General features: G+C 40.7%; 1 long non-coding RNA gene across 3 annotated transcripts in view; it reads left to right on the top strand.

The window, feature by feature from the left end:
* LOC120409976 overlaps nt 1-18,627 on the top strand; it is a 112,211-nt gene that overhangs the window by 56,581 nt on the left and 37,003 nt on the right. For 2 of the 3 annotated variants that reach the window (XR_005601871.1, XR_005601869.1), the window contains exons 15-20: nt 2,507-2,589; nt 6,406-7,153; nt 7,289-7,423; nt 8,142-8,261; nt 9,925-11,599; nt 17,494-17,662. This is a non-coding gene — a long non-coding RNA (uncharacterized LOC120409976). The remainder of the gene's footprint in view (nt 1-2,506; nt 2,590-6,405; nt 7,154-7,288; nt 7,424-8,141; nt 8,262-9,924; nt 11,600-17,493; nt 17,663-18,627) is intronic. The other variant, XR_005601870.1, reaches the window with a different exon arrangement.

Below are 18,627 nucleotides of genomic sequence, written 5' to 3'. Positions count from 1 at the left end.
TTACAAGTATTCATGTGTTCTGCTCACACATACTGACTGTGTGAAGAAATAGTACCACAGTAAGGAACAGTAAAGGAGGAGGAAATATCAAGTGACTTCTTTGGTTATGATACCCACTGCTTTAAAGCAACAGCCATTGTACCCCTGGATCGTGGTGCTTCTCCTTCAAAAAATGAGCACATTCAGTATTTACTCTTTTTAACTCTCCTAAGGCCTTCTCTTCCCTCTTCCTCACTCCTCCTTGTTGTACCCACTTCAGGGGTGATGCCATAAACAAGTGTCTGCTCTGCAGCGTGGAGCTTAGCCTGCCCATTTCAACTTTGAAACTCTTTGCCTTTTCTGTTCACAGACACATTTTTTTCATCTGATCCCTGCCCTCCAGCCTTTTTTAAGCTATTTCATACTTTTTGTTGTTGTACCTTGTAACTTCTTCCTACTCTTTGGCTGCTTTTTCCAGTTTTTTTCTTTTTTTCTTTTAACTTCAGAGTTGGTATTTGTATTCTTTACTGGTACTACTGAAATATGGCTAAACTGTCTTCTTGAACTTGGCTTTCCTAATGGACTGGCTTTCCCCTCTGAAACATTAGTCTTGCAGCATGAGTTTTGTGAGCTGACTGCCCACACAAGTCTGCTGCCATGTGGGCTGTAGAGTCAGCTTGTCTGAAGCCTTCCTCAGTAATTACCAGGTAATAAAAGTTAACTGCCCCATAAAACCACATGGATGAACCATGCTATTGCTGGCTTGCCCTACTCAGCCATCCTCTTCCTGTGTGCTTGATCTTTTGGGCAGGGGAAAGGACTACCCAGGGTCCCTTTTGGCGCTCTTCTCTGTGTTTCTGATAACTGGCGACCTGGCTATGGGCTGCTGCTGACAAGGCTCAGAAGCACATCTCAAACTAGGAGCCTGAAGCAGTGAATCTGAGCTAAGAAGTTCCTACTTTATCTGTCAGAAGGGGGAAAAAAAGAAGTTAAGGCACTCCAAACTCCTCCAACACTTAACTGTTTTCTAGACACCTTGAAAAGTGTTACAGAGTAATGCTTCAAAGCTTATCTGTTGGCAGCACTATAACTGCTGCAGAGTGAAGGCGTCTAACATGGACTCAAAAAGAGATCAGCTTTGCAACTTCCCTGAATTGGCCATGACTCAAACTGGCAGAACTAGTCTTGATTTTGTAGTTCAGTAGATGTGTATAATACCTTTCTGCAGAATTGGAAGTGTCAGGTTTCTGCCAACCTGCTAACATGATTTATATTGCTCTTGTAACTTGTAATTTTTACTGCTGGGGCTCTGGTATCTTCTTTTCTCGTGTGTGTCTTCTACCTCATTTTTTACTTCTCGATGAGATAACAATCCCATTTGGGGGTTGGGTGGTTTTTTTTTTTTTCTTTCGTTATTACTAAGTAACTGAGTTTTCAGTCTTCTTCAGGGGCTGCAAGTATGTCTGTGCAGAGTTCCTGGGAGAATTGTAAAGGAGTTTAAAAATGATACAGAAGGCTGTTAAAATACAGGTGGTAGCTTGGGAGGGGAAGCTGCTGAGTTGTAGAGCATCCAGAAATAGCCAGAATATCTTAGGATATCACTTAATCCATGCTCCTGCCCCAAAGAAGAATCTTTACACTAGTACTCCTAACAGAGGCTTGTCTAAATTGTGCTTACATAATGACAACCCTTCAGCCTCATTAGGCAGCCGCTTAACCTTAACCCTTGGAAAGATTTTCTTAATCTTGAGTCTTAAGTATTCCAGGATCCCAGAAAGAACCTGTTTGGGATAGCGCCAAAAGAATTCAGCTTCTCTTTTGCTTGCTGCACTGACTTTACAGGAGCGGAGGAGGGAAGCAACAATATGAAAGGTACTTCCAGAACAAAGTGGGTATTTTCAGTCTTTTTTGTCAGATTGATTCTTTTGGTCATTAACGTTGCTGGGAATGCCTGCAACCACTTCAGGGTGTCCCCTTTGCAAGAGGGATCACAACTGAGTGTTTTCCTGCACTGAAAATAAAATCCTGAGCTTTCTGCAAGGGCTGCACATGGCCACACTGCTTTTAGTTAAAAACCAATAGGCTGAGAGCCAGGCTGAGAGCTAGGCAAGGGAGCTGAGAAGGGGAAGCACTTGAGAACGCCTTGATTAATAGCATCCCTAAATGACAATGGCTGTTTTATGGTTTTTGTAAGGACTACAGTGTTTCTCATACATAAAAATAGACAAGATGTGGTTGCAATTAATGGAGAGCTCTTTGTTGAAGCTGTTGACTGTAGGAAAGAACCCAAGGGTTTCTTAAGCTCCTCAGTTGTAAAACTAACTAAATACATCTAGGGCTGCCTTGTGTCACTCCATGGCATCTTTCAAAGCTGTAATTAGCAGATACCTCATGAGTTGTGGCTATAGCATGTGGATCAGATGACTCAAATATTTACTTTAGGCCTCTGATTCTCTGTCTCTACATGAGGGAGAATAACTTGGGTTTAACGTCTAGAGACTCATTTTTCTTTGGTTGTCTTGCCTAGACACTTCCTTTCTTCCCCATGGTCTGTCAAACTGAGTCCTCTCCGGTTTCGTCAGTGGCAAGGTACATCTAAAATGTTTACTGGTGAGTCCTTGCTTCATGAAGCCTGTTTTTTATTTGGTAAGAAACTAATCTGAAAACTGAATTTTCACTTTCATTTTTTTGCAAGATTGTCCTGTTGTTTCCCAGTGCAACTTTGGAGCACAGGAAACAAATAAAGCCGGGCTACGTTTTTAGCTAGGAAAGGTAAGGGGCAGCTACAGCCTTTGTTCCACTGCTGTCTGCTTGAACAAAGGTAACAGCTCACAGTGTCAAGAAAGAAGTTGTTTTCAGGACAAGAGTTTGTGTGTCAGTTCAAACTACCTAGTTTGAAGCCTTCCCATTTTTTTCAGCCCCCAGGCATTTCTTCTGTGTTCTTTCCTTAGCCCATTTGTAAACTTTGAATATTAGCTTTGTCATTAATTTCATATTGACTGTGCCTGAGCTGACCTTGGTTCAGAAATTTCCTAATTGCTCCCTGTGCTCAGCCATTCCACCATAAAGGATAAATACTCAGATGGACTAAATATTGAGCTACATCAAAGATAGATCTCTCTGTTAGCTGTTTTTGTACACAGCTGGTTGTTCCTAAAGACTGTTCAAAGCCATTCTGTAAGAAATAACTGCATGAGTTCGGCTGTGAGAACAGCACTACACCTAGACCCATACCTGCAAATAGTGTGTTATGGGCAGCTCCTATTGCATGTACCTGAAACGGATTTATTCCTGCAATCAGGACTTTCCTAGGCATGTGTCCCAGGGGACCTGAACTGAATGTTCAACAATTCTTTAATGAAGAAAGAAAAAGCATGGGGGAGGTTAGCATGTGCTGTAAGCGTATCTGTTTTATAACAGTCATGGTTGTCACAATAAACGTGATTGATGTGCTCTTCATCACCAGCCACTCTCTTAATTCTTTAGATGGTGGCAAAGATGAATAGGGAGCGAACTTCATCCTTCTGGAAAGCTGTGAATTTAAGCCGTGCCAATCTCATGGTTACAGGCAGCTGACTGAATCCCATGGGAGGTGCAGTCAGGCCGGTAGTGCTTTTCCTCACAGTGATTTTTCATGTGCCAGTCTGGTTCGCCCCTCAGCCCAGTTGTATTTCTCTCGATGAAAACAGAGAGTACTTTTTACTTTATCAAATTGGCTGTAGTCTTTGGGCACTGAGTAATTCATATGAGTTACGCAATTTATGGAAGATAGGCATTACTTTGGCTCCAAGTTCTGTCAAAATACTTAAGTTTGTAGTTACATTTCTGTCTATGACAAGGATTTGTCATATAGTCTAAAGATACGGGTATTCTTTGGGTTTTATTAACCACACACAAAGCTGCAAAACTAACTCCTGTGACTGGTGGGAACACAAGTTTCCATGAGCCATCAAGTAGGTAAATAACTTCTGCTAATAAGATAGCCTGCCTTGTCTGTCAGTCAGGCAGATCTTATTCTGCTCGCTGCTTTCAGACATACTTAATGGACTGAACTAAAGGAAAATGCCTCCTAGCAAGGATCTTCTTGCTTGAAAGATGTTTGTAACTCTCACTATGAAAGCTTCCCCAAAGTGATCTTTTTAGGATCTGTTTAAAACTAATGAGAAAATCCAGAACTAAAATAGGTAATGAGAGTCATTTAATTGCTTCAGACTATAAGGAAAGTAATTCTCTACTTAATGATTTAGGCTATCAGCCCTTGATCTAGAGCTGAGGGTCTGAACTGCACAGTGTGGTCTGCATCTGGGAACACAAAGGTACAAATTGCCTGAGCATCCCTACTCCACCAGAGCCCTCAGCTTCCAAAGTAAATGGGTATTGTCATGAAAAGGCTGGAAATAGTGAGACTGGGAGATGCATGGCATGGCCAGACACTTTCCATTAGAGTCTCCCACCTCTTGGTGAAGCCCCTGGACAAAAATATTGGTAATATTCCATCCTTTTCTTCCAAAGAGGTGACTCATGTCTGGAATCCTGCAACTTTTCCTAAAAGGGAAAGAGTGAAACTGCTGTTGTAGAAGAACTGATTGCAGTGTTTTCCCTCCCTTCAGACCAACATTTTTAACTGAACAAGGATAAAACTGGCAGATAGTCTTTAAGTTTTCTGTCTTGAAATTCCAAACCATTGAAAACAACTAAGCCTGTTCCTGAGTGTTCACTCAGAGAAGAGTCATAGATAAATAACAAAATTGCATTTGGAGATGAACAGATGAGTTGACCTTCTGGTCTTTTCAACTTGTTTGCAGTGATTGATGTGAAATTATTATAAAAAAAAAATCTGATTGTCTTATAATTTAAAAAGCAGCTGCTGAACTGTTTGTGAAACACAATCAAAGGCTGGTTTACTTCTCATTGTGAGGGTTTGGGTATTTGTACTGAGTGAGAGGAATGGGTTGCTCGTAACCTACCAGGGCAGCCTGCTATGGTCTGACCTCAGTCTGCCGGGCAGTCTCCCCTTCATAACCTTGGAAGGGGCTCAGCAGTTTCAGCTGAGATGGGATTTAATCACCTTAATTGCCTATGATGTCTAGGAGCACTGGCAGTTGGATAGAAGGAAAGGATTCCTGTTGGTGCCCACACTGACACACCAGCAGAACCCATCAATTACCTCATGGGTTTGACAACAGCTGCTGGGCCAGCCCATGGCTCCAGCTCCACACTGACCACAGCAGGTATCCACACCTTCCCATGAAGAGTAGATGGCTTAGGGCACTGGAAGGAGACTTATGGGACAAAAATAAGCAGGGAATCAAGTTCTATTAATTTTGCTCCTCATGGAGTAAGCTTTTATTATTGGAGTGGCAGAGCAGCCCCACAGGTCATTTTCTGTCAGGGTGAGATCCCTCTCATCCAGTTTTCAAATCAGGTATCAGTATGTCATGTGCACCTATTTTATTTCTTCTTTTCTCTCCTGCAGAAGGCTTGTTATAAATACAGTCAGAAATTCTAGGAGTTTCTTTCATTTTGAACACATTTATGAAATATATATATAATATTAGTGGAACAAAGGCATAACCAGTACTTGTGTACCACTTGTGGCCATCAAAGCATAACCAGAACTGCATTTTACAGGCTATGTATATTTTAATGTCCTTAAAAATTGTCTTCAGTTGATTTTGAAGATGGTCAGAGGTTGAAATACTGATTATCTGTTTTGAGAACGTTGTTCCAAGATACAGCAACTGGCAAAGATAATACAGTAGTTTAATAACCTGTGGTATGTTCCTGCAGAGTGGATATAATTTTAAAAAATAATACATAGCTCACAATGCTTGGATGTTATTGACAGATGAGTGAATATAGAACCAAGCTGCAGCCAGTAAACTTCATCTTTTGTGTTGTGGGATAAGCTCGTTTGAAGTCTAGTAGCTACTTTTAATTGTTGTTCATTAACCTTGAATTTTGGCCCCTGAATAACAGGTGGGGGCTACTGTGACCAATGTTTTGGGGAGCTAGAGCGGAGTGTGATGTGCTGATGTGGGAATAGGGTACTGTAAGACACAGCAGCCTTGGCTGATGACTGAATTGCAGCTCTTAGCCTGGCTGGGGTTTTTTGTTTATTTGTCCAGGAGAAGGGGGAATACTGAAGAAATTGTGCATTATTACAACAGTGAACAGTTGGCTGTAGTTTGTATCAAGAGACAAAGAAAGTCATGCCTAATGACTAAAACAGACAGCAGGTTGCAAATTTGGGCTTCATGATGCATTCCAGCCAGTAACATGAAAGACAGGAAATACCTTACATGTGCTGCCTTTGGGAAACCAGAGAAGATATGGAGGTCAAGCATGGCTCTGCTACGTTTGCTGATAAATCTTTTCTAATAGTGGGCTTTTTCCTTTATCTTTTCTTTTTTTCTCCCTGAGCAGCAGGAAGATGAAGCAGCCTTGCAGCCAGCTGCTCAGCATTGGTCACTGCCTGCCAGAAGGATGGGCCCATCATCGTGGCCCAGCACGGCCGTTCATCACCCAGCACGTGCAGAGGTGGGCTTGGGAGTGACCTTGAGCACTGCACCAGAAGCACTTGGCCAAGCCAGTGGTAATGTCCATCCCTTATCTACAGGCACAATCCAACAGGCTGCGCAGTCAGGGATGGCTCTGGAGCAGTTTGTAACTGCTGGCATTTGAGAGCATGTCTAAATTCAATTTCGTGAGACCCCTACAATGTTTGAAAACTCTGGTGTTACTAGGGCTGACAGAGCCCTCTGTCTGTATTCCTTTGCACTCTTGGAAAAATAACATGTCAGACTTAAGGGGGTGTTGTTATTTCTGTTAGCAAAATCTGGGAAAGTCACTAGAAAAATGGTGTGGTAATGAAAACCGTAAAATGGTGGGGGTTTTCGTCATAAATCCTGAAAAGCTGTGAAAAATGGCAACTTTACAGTTGCTATCCAAACACACCATAATAGAGCAAATGACATTATGTGGTTCCTAATATTTTGGCTGTTACCGTTCCTGCTAGAATGACAAGTTAACACTGGCTGCTTTTATGTTACTGAGGAGCAGGATCTTTGTTCCAAGCAGTTGTCATTTAAAAAAGGAAAGAGCAGAAGTGAAGGAATAAGTTTCATGTCATCGATGGATTTCTCTTTCTCAGCTCTTTAATTACTTTATTGTGGTAAGAATGATGAAGATTTTGTATATAATCATAGTTAAAAATCAGCCATTCTATGTCAGGAAAAATATGTGCTGAAGTTCAGTCCTGTTTCAGCAGAAACCACTATCCAAATTCAGAGTAAGTTCAATATTATAGGTTAAGGGATGCAATCCCTGGGTTCGAGTGCAGTAAAAATCGACCGGAAGCCCAGAGAATCAGCCAAGAAACACTTTCAGAAGTCTGGATTTCCTGTGCATAATGAATTCTCAGAACGTCTTGTGGCCCAACAAGGTACAAATTAGGTTGTTGGTTTCCAGCTGCAAGTTATTGGTGTGGGGAATGACATGGATCAACAAATGCTTATGCACTTCCATGTTTCTGGACTTTAAAGAGCTAGTGACAAGGTAATTGCTTGATAGATGCAGTATGTTATGGGACCACTATCCAAATAACCAACATCAACATTTAGTCATATTGTCAGCATATGAGTGATCCGCTCTCAAATTGTGTCTGAAAGCAACAAAACCACATTTTCTCAGAAAAAAGTTACATTTGCATGTTCAGTGGAGAAAAATCTCTGCTGGTGATAACACATTGTGGTCAAAATGTGTTCAAAATGGCTGAGTAACTTCTGCCAGATAAACACACACTGAATTTATTCTGTGAAAACTAAGCACGAGCTTGGCTGGCAGAGCACAGCCCTACTCAGACATGCTTATTCTCCAAATGAACTCTGGGAACCAGTCTTGAAATTCCAATTCAGTTGGAATTCAAACTTTCATTGCTCTGAGCAGCGCCACGAGTTTACTGAGTTAGTGAATAGGTTTGGTTGCTTTCATATGAGCCTTCCAGAAAGCAAATTAGGAAAAAACCCAGATCAATAGCATTGAAAATGTCCATTTATATATTATTATACTTGGGTCTGCTTGCATTTTTTTTCTCCATAATCATATTGTCATAAACATTTTCCACTGAAAGTATAAAGTGAACAACCCTTTTATTTTTCCAGGTTGATGAATTTTTAGGAAGATGAACTGAATAACACATAAATCAGAAAGTGTTGATGGTTGTGTTTCCATGCATTGGGGCCATTTATGAAGGAAGCTATAAGGCAGTTTTCATGTATGAGGTAAGAAAATGGTCACTAATAGGTCTTAAAGCATTTAGGAGACTTTGACCTTATGTCATGTTAAGCCAGTAAGTTAGAAGTGACTCAACTCTATTGATAACAAATGAAAGTAGGCTTGAAATTTCTGTAAAGTGCCCTTAGAATAAATTTCACCTCAAACAAGTTTCATTGTTCTCCAGGTTTTCCCTGGTATTTTTCAGCTGTGGGCACATGTAAAATATTAAATATTATCCATTGTTTAGTGTCTCCAGTGCCACACCATTCAGGAAGTGCATTTGGCGTGTCCTGGGGCTAAAAAAAGACTGAATTGTACTTGACACAGTTTCTTGTTACAGGGTCTTGCATGCATGTTTCTCTCTAGAAAATGGGTCAACATTATTGGTCTGTCTTTCCATTATTGCCATTTTTCTATTTTTAACATGTTTTCTATTAGTGTGCCATAACTCATGTTAAAAATCAGTTCGTCCTGTGTTATTGACTCTAGATATTGCTCCTTGAAGATGCAAATTTGCTGACAAACAATACTATTTAAAAAGTAAAGAGTTTCCTTTACTTGCAGACTAAGATAAAAACAATCTCTCAAAACAGATTGATTCAAAGTTCTCCAAGGAACATGTTTAAAAATGAATGGGAAGACATTCGTCTTTGTAATGGATAGTGTATTTTTAGGTAGTATAAATTTTATAGCAGTCATAAAGTTTTATGAATTTCAACAAATGTCCTTCTCAGAATAACTTGGATCTTATTGTCAGTGTGTTATCTGGGAAAAGGTCACCAGATCTGTTCCTAAAAGCGAGGAATTTGCAAGTGGGAGGTTACATAGGCTTGGGAAGAGAGTTAAAAATGAATCCCTGTTTGCTAGTCCCATAAGATGCAAATTGCCAGACCTGAGCTAAAGGAAAAAATGTCCCTGAAATCGCTGTGTGTCCGTGTCCTATGCACTGGCTGGCACCCAGCCCACAGGTGTGCCTGCACTGAGCTCAAAATCCTCCAGTCACCTCGAGGTGCATTGCAGAATTTAATTCCAGCTACAGCCAGGGACATAAACCATGTTATAATTACTGCTTCAAACCCCATTACGTTTATGGATCCGGCTTGCAGTAGGATCCTGTGCAACGACACAAGATCTGCTCCAGCAGAAACTGGGAAGCAGTGACTTTCACCATTTTTTTTCCTGTTCACTTTAAACTGTTGACATGGTGCTAAATTCAGTACGCTGAAGGTGTTTCCATGTGTCACTTCTAATAGGATACAGGTGTCAGACAATTTGAGATTATTTCAAACCTAATTTTCTTAGAGCAAAGATACAAACAGCTACACCAGAAGCAGATGTTGGGCCTTTCTCACCCCTCCGAAATGTGGTTTGGCATCCATCCAGACTGAGTCTATGGGGAAAAAGAGAAAATTATATTTAATTTTGGCTTGCTTGGTTTCCTCCTTTCAAAATCTACATGAATGTGTAATAAAAAAACAAACCCATCCCTTTTCCCTCTGCTTTACACAGGGACTGAGTATCTTGTTGCAAACAGATGGAGTACAGGCAGGTTGGGACGTGAACGCTTTTCCATCTCCACACTGTCACTTTGTGGCCCAAAACATGACATAAAATGCTGTCTTTTCCTTTTTGCCCTCTTACCCATGTCTCTGCCACTTGCTTTCCTAGGGCATTGATGCTGAACTAACATCCAGGAAGCAGAGGGGTGGCAAGGACTGCACCTAAACCACCGACTCAGGGTCCTGCCTCTGGCCTGTCTCCATTGGCCTGCTTGGGGGTGGTCACTGTGACTCAGGAGAGAAGTGCTAAAAGAATCTTCTGTTCCTGTGCCTTCCAGCTGCTTCCATCTTCCCTAACTTTAACATCTCAGCTGTACACATGGATATAAGAACTACATCACTTGCTGGCGCTGGCGTGTCCTGAGGACAGTAGGTGTTCTCCATCAGTGAGTTTAGTTACACTTCATCTGAACTTGTGGGTGTCAGAAAAATTGAGCTCATAATCTTAATATTACAACCTTGTAGAAAAAGACCTTACCCCGAGGTTTGCCATGTGAATTTTGGGTTCTGCTGCTCAAATACCTCTTTCTGCAACTGCTTTGAGTGAATGAATCTTGTGACTGGAAACGCTGCATGCACTAGAACTGTGTTTAAAGCTGAATTATCAAAAAATACTCCAAATTAACAGGGGATTTTAATCCGTGTTTGTTGGTCATTCACATGCTGCTGAGCAAGAAATCCCTTAAGAGTTAAGAGCCACACATGTACACTTGGAAGTGGAGGAGGAATATATTTATATCCTCCAGCCCTATGTGCCAGAGGAAGAAGGGCACAAAGTCCTTCCACACGTGGAGAGGACTCCACAGACAGACAAATACAGGGGGAGAAATGAGCAGATGGTGGACAGGAGGCATTAAAGCCACAGCTCATCTGCATGGGGGCCCAGTCCAGATTGCACCGGGAAGGGTCCCGAGTTGGCTCCCTGCCGAGGCCGCCGGCGGAGGTGAGGGAATGTGATCAATAGGAGGCATCAAGTGTTGGCTTGGGAATCAAAGGCAAAACCGTGGAAATGCCACTCTGCAAATGGGGTTTTGCTGCGTTGCCAGGAGGTTCTCTAGAGGCATTGGAAGACCAACCCGGTAACAGGAAATTAACCAGAAGCGTTTTTGAGCGGCTCCTCGGCTGGTGAGTGCTGCTGGGGCTATTTATACCTCTGAACTACAGCAATTCACCCTGTTAAGGAGCTGCTCAGATGTCACATATTAGCCACTGCCAGAATAAGTGACCTTTCTGCACAGTACATTAAGAACAAAGAGATGGAAATTCCCATTTTCCAAGCATGGTCCAAAAAAACCTCTGTGCTCTTGTTAAACCAGCTGCATTGAAGAGGAGTGATTAGAACAGGCCTTTTTTTTTTAAGCCTGCACCTGTCTCTCATTCCACAGCTGAGGACACACTGCAATCTACTTCCTTCCAGACCTGATCCTGTAAGAGCTTCAGGTGGTAATTAAATTCATCATTATCTACATCTATTCTACTTAAAACACTTGAGGGGAAAAGCCACCTGAAGGCCAACAGTTGCTGGAACTTGCAGTAATGAGTCACCCACAGGAAAAAAAGAAGCTCCCCCATTTCTTCATCCCCAAATGGGTGAGATTTTTCTTGGTTTTCATTCTTATAGAAGTCAAGATCTTGCAAAGGAGGGAGGATCAGTTTTGAGCAGCCTTGGGTGTCAGTCTCTTGAGAAGGTGACAGCCTCACTCCCAGCTAGGAAGAAAGGTTCCCTGGCTGTTCTATCAAGAATTACACAGGAAAGAACTGTGCCAGATTACTGCAGGAAAGACGTAAGTGTGATTTTCTTTCTGAGGAATTTAAGACATTTTTAGGGAAAAACCTGGGTTTGGCACTGTCCCTGGAGAAATGGGACCAGTCATTTTTCCTCCTGGCACATCCCTTTGTTGTAAATACGTTTCAAGTGCACAGAGTATCATGAGGTATTCTACTTACTCCATGGAAATGAGCAGTGGCATTTTTAATGAGTGGGTTTCACTTAAAGTATCTCTTCTCTTTCATAGGAATCACTTTTTTGTTCTCTATTATTTTACTCGGCCAATTCTTACACATTGATCTCAGCTGCCTTCAGAGCTGAAGTTTCTCCATATTCCCTCAGTTGCTCTTCCCTTATGAACGTGCACACTGCCAGCAGTCTGATTTCTGGCACAGTGACACAGAACTAATGACTTCAAAATTGTCACTATTGGCATTTTTTTAAATCCAAAACCGCTGAATATTTCTGCCTTTAAAACGTGATGGGTGCCTGTAAATTACTGGCACTGTACAAGAAAATTATTCTTTGTACAGTCAGTCAGAAATCCCAAATAATCTGTATTTCTGGGGAAGGAAAAAATCAAAGTAGAACTTGAATTGTTTTGTGACAAAGTGCTGTATGAGGCCGAGGCAAAATAGCACGATGTTCACTGAAATAACTAACCAAAAACATTCATAGCACTAAAACATGTCAAAACAGGCTAATAATAATACATTACTGTATATGAAATGCTGCTTCATCTTGACCCAAAGTGTCACACCAGGTTTTATCACATGGCAATTAGGTGCGAGGTTCTAAAAAATACTAATTTTCAGGGGGAATTGTAGCTATTTCTTTTGTAGATTAATTCTACTTTTGTCGCTGCCTGAAATAGGAATAAGATTAGGTTTTTTCAGGCAAATGCATTTAATGTGAACAATATCCCCCAGAATGTCTTGCTACAGAATTAAAAGCAAACTAAACAGGAAATCTAGGAAACTGTCTTAAATAATTTTTAGAGAAATTTTAGAAATATGCCAGATTTCCTGAGGATTTTTTGCCTCCTAAAAATAGTTATTAATGTATTTATCTTCTATCAAAGTAAGACACTTGTAAGTTTTTTTAAATTTCAAGGCTGTACTGGAACTTTGCTTAGTTAGATTTTGATTACATATGAAAATGACCACTTTTGGCATTCTAATCAGCTAGTGAATAAATTCCCTAAAAACTAGGGCTATGAACCAGAAAATGTTATTCATTAATTTTGTTTATGGTTATTTAATTTTAATTATAATACTTTAAAGCTATTTAAATCTACATTTCCATCATGTGTAAGTTAATGTAGCATATTTTGCAGAAATAATCAAGGCCTGGTGATACAGATCAGTACAGAGCCCATAATTAAATCTTTGATGAGAGTTTCAAAGTGATTTTTAAATGTGCACATGGCTTATAAAGCACTTTACAAAAGCTATACTTCTGTCGTTGTGTCTTCCCAAATGTTCCTCTGGCATTGTCCAAGTTTAATTTCCATTCAAATTCAAAATGGAAGTGTTTGTAATTGAATAATTGCCTTGTAAATAAGTGTTGTCTTTAGGTAAGGAAAACAGTTAATTTTCACACCAGCTTTCCTGTTTAAGTGATAATAAGGATCCATTTTACTGATGTCAATGAGCCCCCGGCCCACCTGCCCCTCTGACAGCAGAAAAATGGGGTGTAAAGGTGTGTTGTTGGTGGGGTTTTTTTCTGGAATCATTTCCTTGTAATTGAATTCCATGTTCAAGACAGGCTTTCACTGCCTCATGTTACAAGATGGGAGCTCCAGGTTTGCAGCGATAAGCAGGCTGCCTGCAGGCAATTAGAGACCTCAGGGCTTGCAGAGTCTAGTCACTAAAATATGTTACAGCTCGAGTCATTGTTTAACAATCCAAGTCTCTTACAGCTGTGAAACACTCCCATCATCAAGTGGGTCTCTGGGACTCCCTCAGGAACGGCAGGCTCTAGATATCCAGCTGCTAGGAACAAAAATAAATCTCTTTGAAGACTTATTTGCCATCACATTGTGTGAGGACTTAGAAAGGCTGAAGCCTTTTAATCATTAATCTCTATTCATCAAATCTTGTCATTTTTAACAAAACTCCAAAATAGTTTCAGCTGTGAGCTGGATGGTGATGACACCAAACTCTGTCTGTAGGTATCAATTTCATGGTTAAGATGTGCCACACACAAGAAGTGCCTGTTGCAATCAGAACAGCCCGTGCAGAGACACCGGGGAGCATTTCAGAACTCATTATTATTTATGCCCTTGGCTGTCGTGGAGGGCGAGCAGCAGAACTTTAATACCTATTGATCATCAGCCTCTATTCAGCAGTATTAGAATCTCTTTCATTAATAATCAGTCAGCCTTTGCTGCTGACAGGTGGTGTTGGGTGTCTCTGCTGTGGTGTGATACCATCAGCAGCAATTAGAAGTGATCACCTCACAGAAGTATTCACTGCACAAGTTTGGTTGAAAAAATACCTTAATGCCTCTCAAGCTGGACAAAACCTGGAAGTCTTGACTTCACTGGGGTGTGAAGAAATCCCATTTTTCTAATTGTTTCTCTGTTCTTTTTGTCTTTTCAATATTTTTAAATTTTATTGCTGACCTAAAAAGAAAGGAAATTTTAAAAATTCTAGGAAAATCCAGGTGTAGTTAAAACATTCTTTGACCTCTTCCTTCCTAGTCCTTGAAAACATTAGATAAATTAATAGCAAACGTGCTGCATGACTTAGAAGTAAGCTCTTAATGACTTAAAGGTTTTTAGGCTGGCAAGTATTTCCAATACATTTTGTTAGACTGGTTTTCCTTATTGTGTTCCGTGTTTTTTATAAGCCATGTTTTGCTTCTTCCTTCGGGAGCAACCCAGAGAGCATCAATGCCACACTTCTGGCGTTGGACTGGGCCGTACAGTCAGCAGAAGGAAAGGTTACTGCATGTGGGAAAACACACCCTGGCTCCACGTGCACAAGTACCCAAAGTGAGCACTTCAAAGGAACAGCAGCTCACTGCTGGCCAAGCACATGGATATTGCAGGAACACCCTCAGTGTTCTCTGTCCTTCCAGGAGACAAATTTCCCCAGACTTTAGCAAAACTTTGCTTCAGCATTTCTCTGTCCTTAAAATTACGTAGAGAGAGGAGCCTTATCCCACTTCAGAGACAGGACAGCTTTCGGAGGTGCAGAGGTTAGATTGTCTTCCCAAATCGATACAGCATGGGAATGAGGAATAGAAAGTCCTAGCCCAGGAGTTACTTTGGAGGAGTTTTAGTTCTTTGGAAGCACAAGCCAAAGCCTCTTGCAGGCTCCTGTGCAAATGTTCACATTAACATCAGTTTTTAATTTTTCTGGGGTTTGGATCTGTTTGATGAAGGAGAGAGAATAATGTTGAAATTGCTATAAAATGGTAAAAATATTTTTACCTGCTCCTGAATTTTAATGTATTTTTTTAAGCTGTGTGGTTTTGACTGTGGTTTTATTTGTGCCCATTGCTGGAGGAAGGGAGAGCCCAGGCAGTGTTTATGCAGAGTGAGGAGGAGACTCCCTCAGTAGCCCTGCTGACCTCACCTTCTTTCTCAGTACAATTTCTCATCAAATTTCCTGTAGCTTCTGATATTTTTGTTTAATTACTCTCTTCTAGAGAAGATTTTTCCTCTTATCCTTAGTTCCAAGGACTTTCTGTGTGATTTATCTTCTATTTTCATGACTCAATGAAGCAGAAAAACAATGTTAGTCTTTGGTGGCCAGGGAAAAGGAGGAAAGCTCGTGGAGGTGGTCTCCAGATGATCTGGCCCTGACTGAAGCAATCTCCTTCCAGAAGGAGGGAGCAAAGGGCTGGCAAGTGCAGGTAAAGCTGCCTGCACTCCATGTGCTAAGAAATCACCCACACAAACACATTCCAGCTTTGGCAGTGCTCAAGTAATGGCCATTACTGCTCCAGGGAGGAAATAATTAAAGCCATTTCTTGACTCTGACAGTTTGATACTGGTGGTTTTCAATAGCAAATTACCAACATCTGTACAGCAAAATTCAGCTACTGCAGGAATTATTCAGCAGGGCTAACCACAGAGGTGCTAGGAATTTTTCATTTTCTAGATGTCCCCTCGTTAGATGTGACCTGCAATTGAGACCCAAGCTCCACACGATGGCAAACTGCGTCTCTCATGTTAGAAATGTAAATGAAACCATATGGAAAGCTGAATATTCCGTGAAAACCCCAGTGGCAAATGCATCAAAGCCAGAAAATGAAAGACTGGAAAGACATCTGAATGGCTTTCTTAATTATGTGACAATTTCAAGTTTCCAAAGCAATTCAGAAGTAAAATTTACACAATTCATTCGATTCCACAAAAATTAGGGCTTTTCATTCCCACATACTGTTAGAACTGTTTTGTGTAGTAAACACAAAGAGTGTGACTGTACAAGCTGAAAACTCACATCTACAACCTGTAGCAAGCAGCACAGCACTGCAGATTTTCATGGCTGGTGAAAGAAAGGGGTAGCAAAAAATCTAAATAAGCTTTATACATCCGTAACTCAAATTAACTTCTTTTTAAACATTAGCTAGAAAAGGTAATACAAATCTGAGCAGGAAAGAGAGGCTGAGATGAAATATGTTTCTAGGAGAGAACTGATTTGGGATTGTTAACAAAAATACTGCCTTATTTCACTGCTTATGTTGTAACCACTTGTTTGTCAGGGTTTTATGTTGTAATCCACTTTGGTCATGGATTTACTGATGTATAAAACCTGAGTTTAGTTTGTAAATTGGCACTCTGTCTTCAGCTCTGTTTCACTGTTATTTAAGCTGCAGGACCCCATCAAGGCATAGTATAATTTGCTGTAAAAGTATGCAGTAATTTTAAATTAGAGCTTCAGACTTCAGCAGTCTTTGGGGTGGCCTGGTGGGGGATAAAAATAGCTTGTGCACCTATCAGGTGATAACTGAGAGCTTTAAAATAAATTATAGTCTTCATGGCCCATGTCAGCTAATTAGGCAGGCTGTGGCAAAAAAATCACCTGTAGACATGGGACAATTAATCCCTTGCTTCCCTTTAGAGAAGAGAGAAACAGGCTTGAAGTCCTAGAAAATCAGAGAAAGTTCCTCCCAGTTAGATCAATTTCATTTAGATATTGATATGCAAGTGCCAGTCAACCTAATAATGCATTTAATTGATTGCTACACAGTTATATTTTGAAGTTGATAAGGAAGAGAACCTCTTATTGTAATGCTGTATTGCCATCATTATCATACAGCAATTTCCAGTCCTCATTGCAAGCAGTGCATTGTGCAGCTTATGGTGAGACTTAACCAGTATCCATCAGCCAAGTCCTCCTCCTAAACTTCAGGAAACGCAGGTCATGACGTTTTTTGTGGTAGTACAAACTTCAATTGCTGTGCACAGCTATGAAATGCAAACTCAACAGACTAGGAAATACTTGTACAGTTTTGAAAAGGAAGGAATTCTGCTCTGTGTTCAGTCAGGTGCACATTATAGAGGAGAAAATAGCTCAGTGAGTATTTTCTTTTCACTCTTAATCTTCATTTGGCATGAATGTGGGCAGGCCAAGCCCCAGGGTATTATATTCACATCAGCAATGCCTTCGGACACTGTGATGACTTAGTGCAGTGAGACCCACATGAATCAATATTGATTGGCCACTTACTTTAAGGCTACTTAATTAAAACTAACATGATGGCACAGCTTCCAGGCAAATCCACAGTGCCGTGATTTGTGAGTGTGCTTGAGAGAAAGTGGGAAGGACGTGGTGTAACAGTTCTCTTTACTCTGCAGTTGAGAGCTTTTTGTGTAAGGTGAAATTAAAGAGTTTAAAAAGAGGAACTGAATGAGTGCAATAAATAAACTAAAAGGGCTGTTTTGTCATTATGTAGGCTGTTGGAGAGGACTTCTGGCTTCTTTCCAGGGTACCTGACTGTCTCATGGCATATTGGTGTCATCCAGGGCATCCAACATGAAGCTCCCTAATGTTAATAATAAAAGAAAATTACTTCCCTGTGACTGGGGTTGGAGTGAACACAAGTGGCATCACTGTTCTGTCAGGTTGGTCTTTTGTGTTTCTACTGAATGTATTTAGTTCCACTAATACATCGAATGATAGTGTTTATTTACAATATCTATGTCTAGGGGAATCCACCAGTCTGAAATTAGGTTTTTTCCTAGAAATCTCCATCTCTTGATGCTTGGGAGGCAGGCATTTATTTTTGATCAGGCTGGTTTAGGCAACAAGTTGTTCTTTATCTGACAGCCTCGTGTATTGTGTGTGAGATGCAGAGAATCCAGTTCCCTGTGTCACTAACGAAACCCCGGGGCTTTGCACCTCCAGATATTTCTGTTTCTCAATGGCCAGTCAGAAGGAGAAGCAAGGAGAGTCTCACAGATTGAAATGCCATAAAGAATTGTTTCTCATCTGCTCATATTTACACAAAAATAAATCGAGAGAATTATGCCTTTAAAAGTTCAAGCCTTTGAATTGTGCTTAGCAGGCATAAGTCAAGAAGTCACTTGCAACACAACTGGGTTTGTTTTTTGTCAGCACTTTCAATATCCTGAATCTCTGCTTGCTATTGCAAACAGTTTGGTGAGGGAGCAGCTGAGATGCCAGAGGACAATGTATTGCTCTCTGAGGGGAAAGTCTTGGACATTGTTAAGATAAAGGCAAGAATAGTTTAGAGAAGTGTGATTTAGGCAGTGAATTGGGTTTTTTTAATATTTCTCCCACAGCAAGAAACAAGCTGTAGAAAATCTTTCTTGACATCTTATGCTGGAAGAGACCAAACTTTTTTCCATCTCCTTATTGTACTAAATGATAGTTTGTGTTTTCTGAACATTCTAAATAAAGCCAGACAACTCCAGGGTTCCTAGAGAAGTTTACTGATAATCTCTTAATTGAAGTAATGCACTTGGCTGAAATCATCCACTCCATATTAGTTCTTCAGTTTTGTTCAGGTGTATCAATTTCCAAAGACTGGCAGGCATCAGTTCTCTGTATTCAAAAGGCAGAATTT

Source organism: Corvus cornix, chromosome 4 (genome assembly GCF_000738735.6).
Source record: "Corvus cornix cornix isolate S_Up_H32 chromosome 4, ASM73873v5, whole genome shotgun sequence".
Taxonomy (NCBI): Eukaryota; Metazoa; Chordata; class Aves; order Passeriformes; family Corvidae; genus Corvus; species Corvus cornix.
This window is presented reverse-complemented; position numbering and strand designations above follow the sequence as displayed.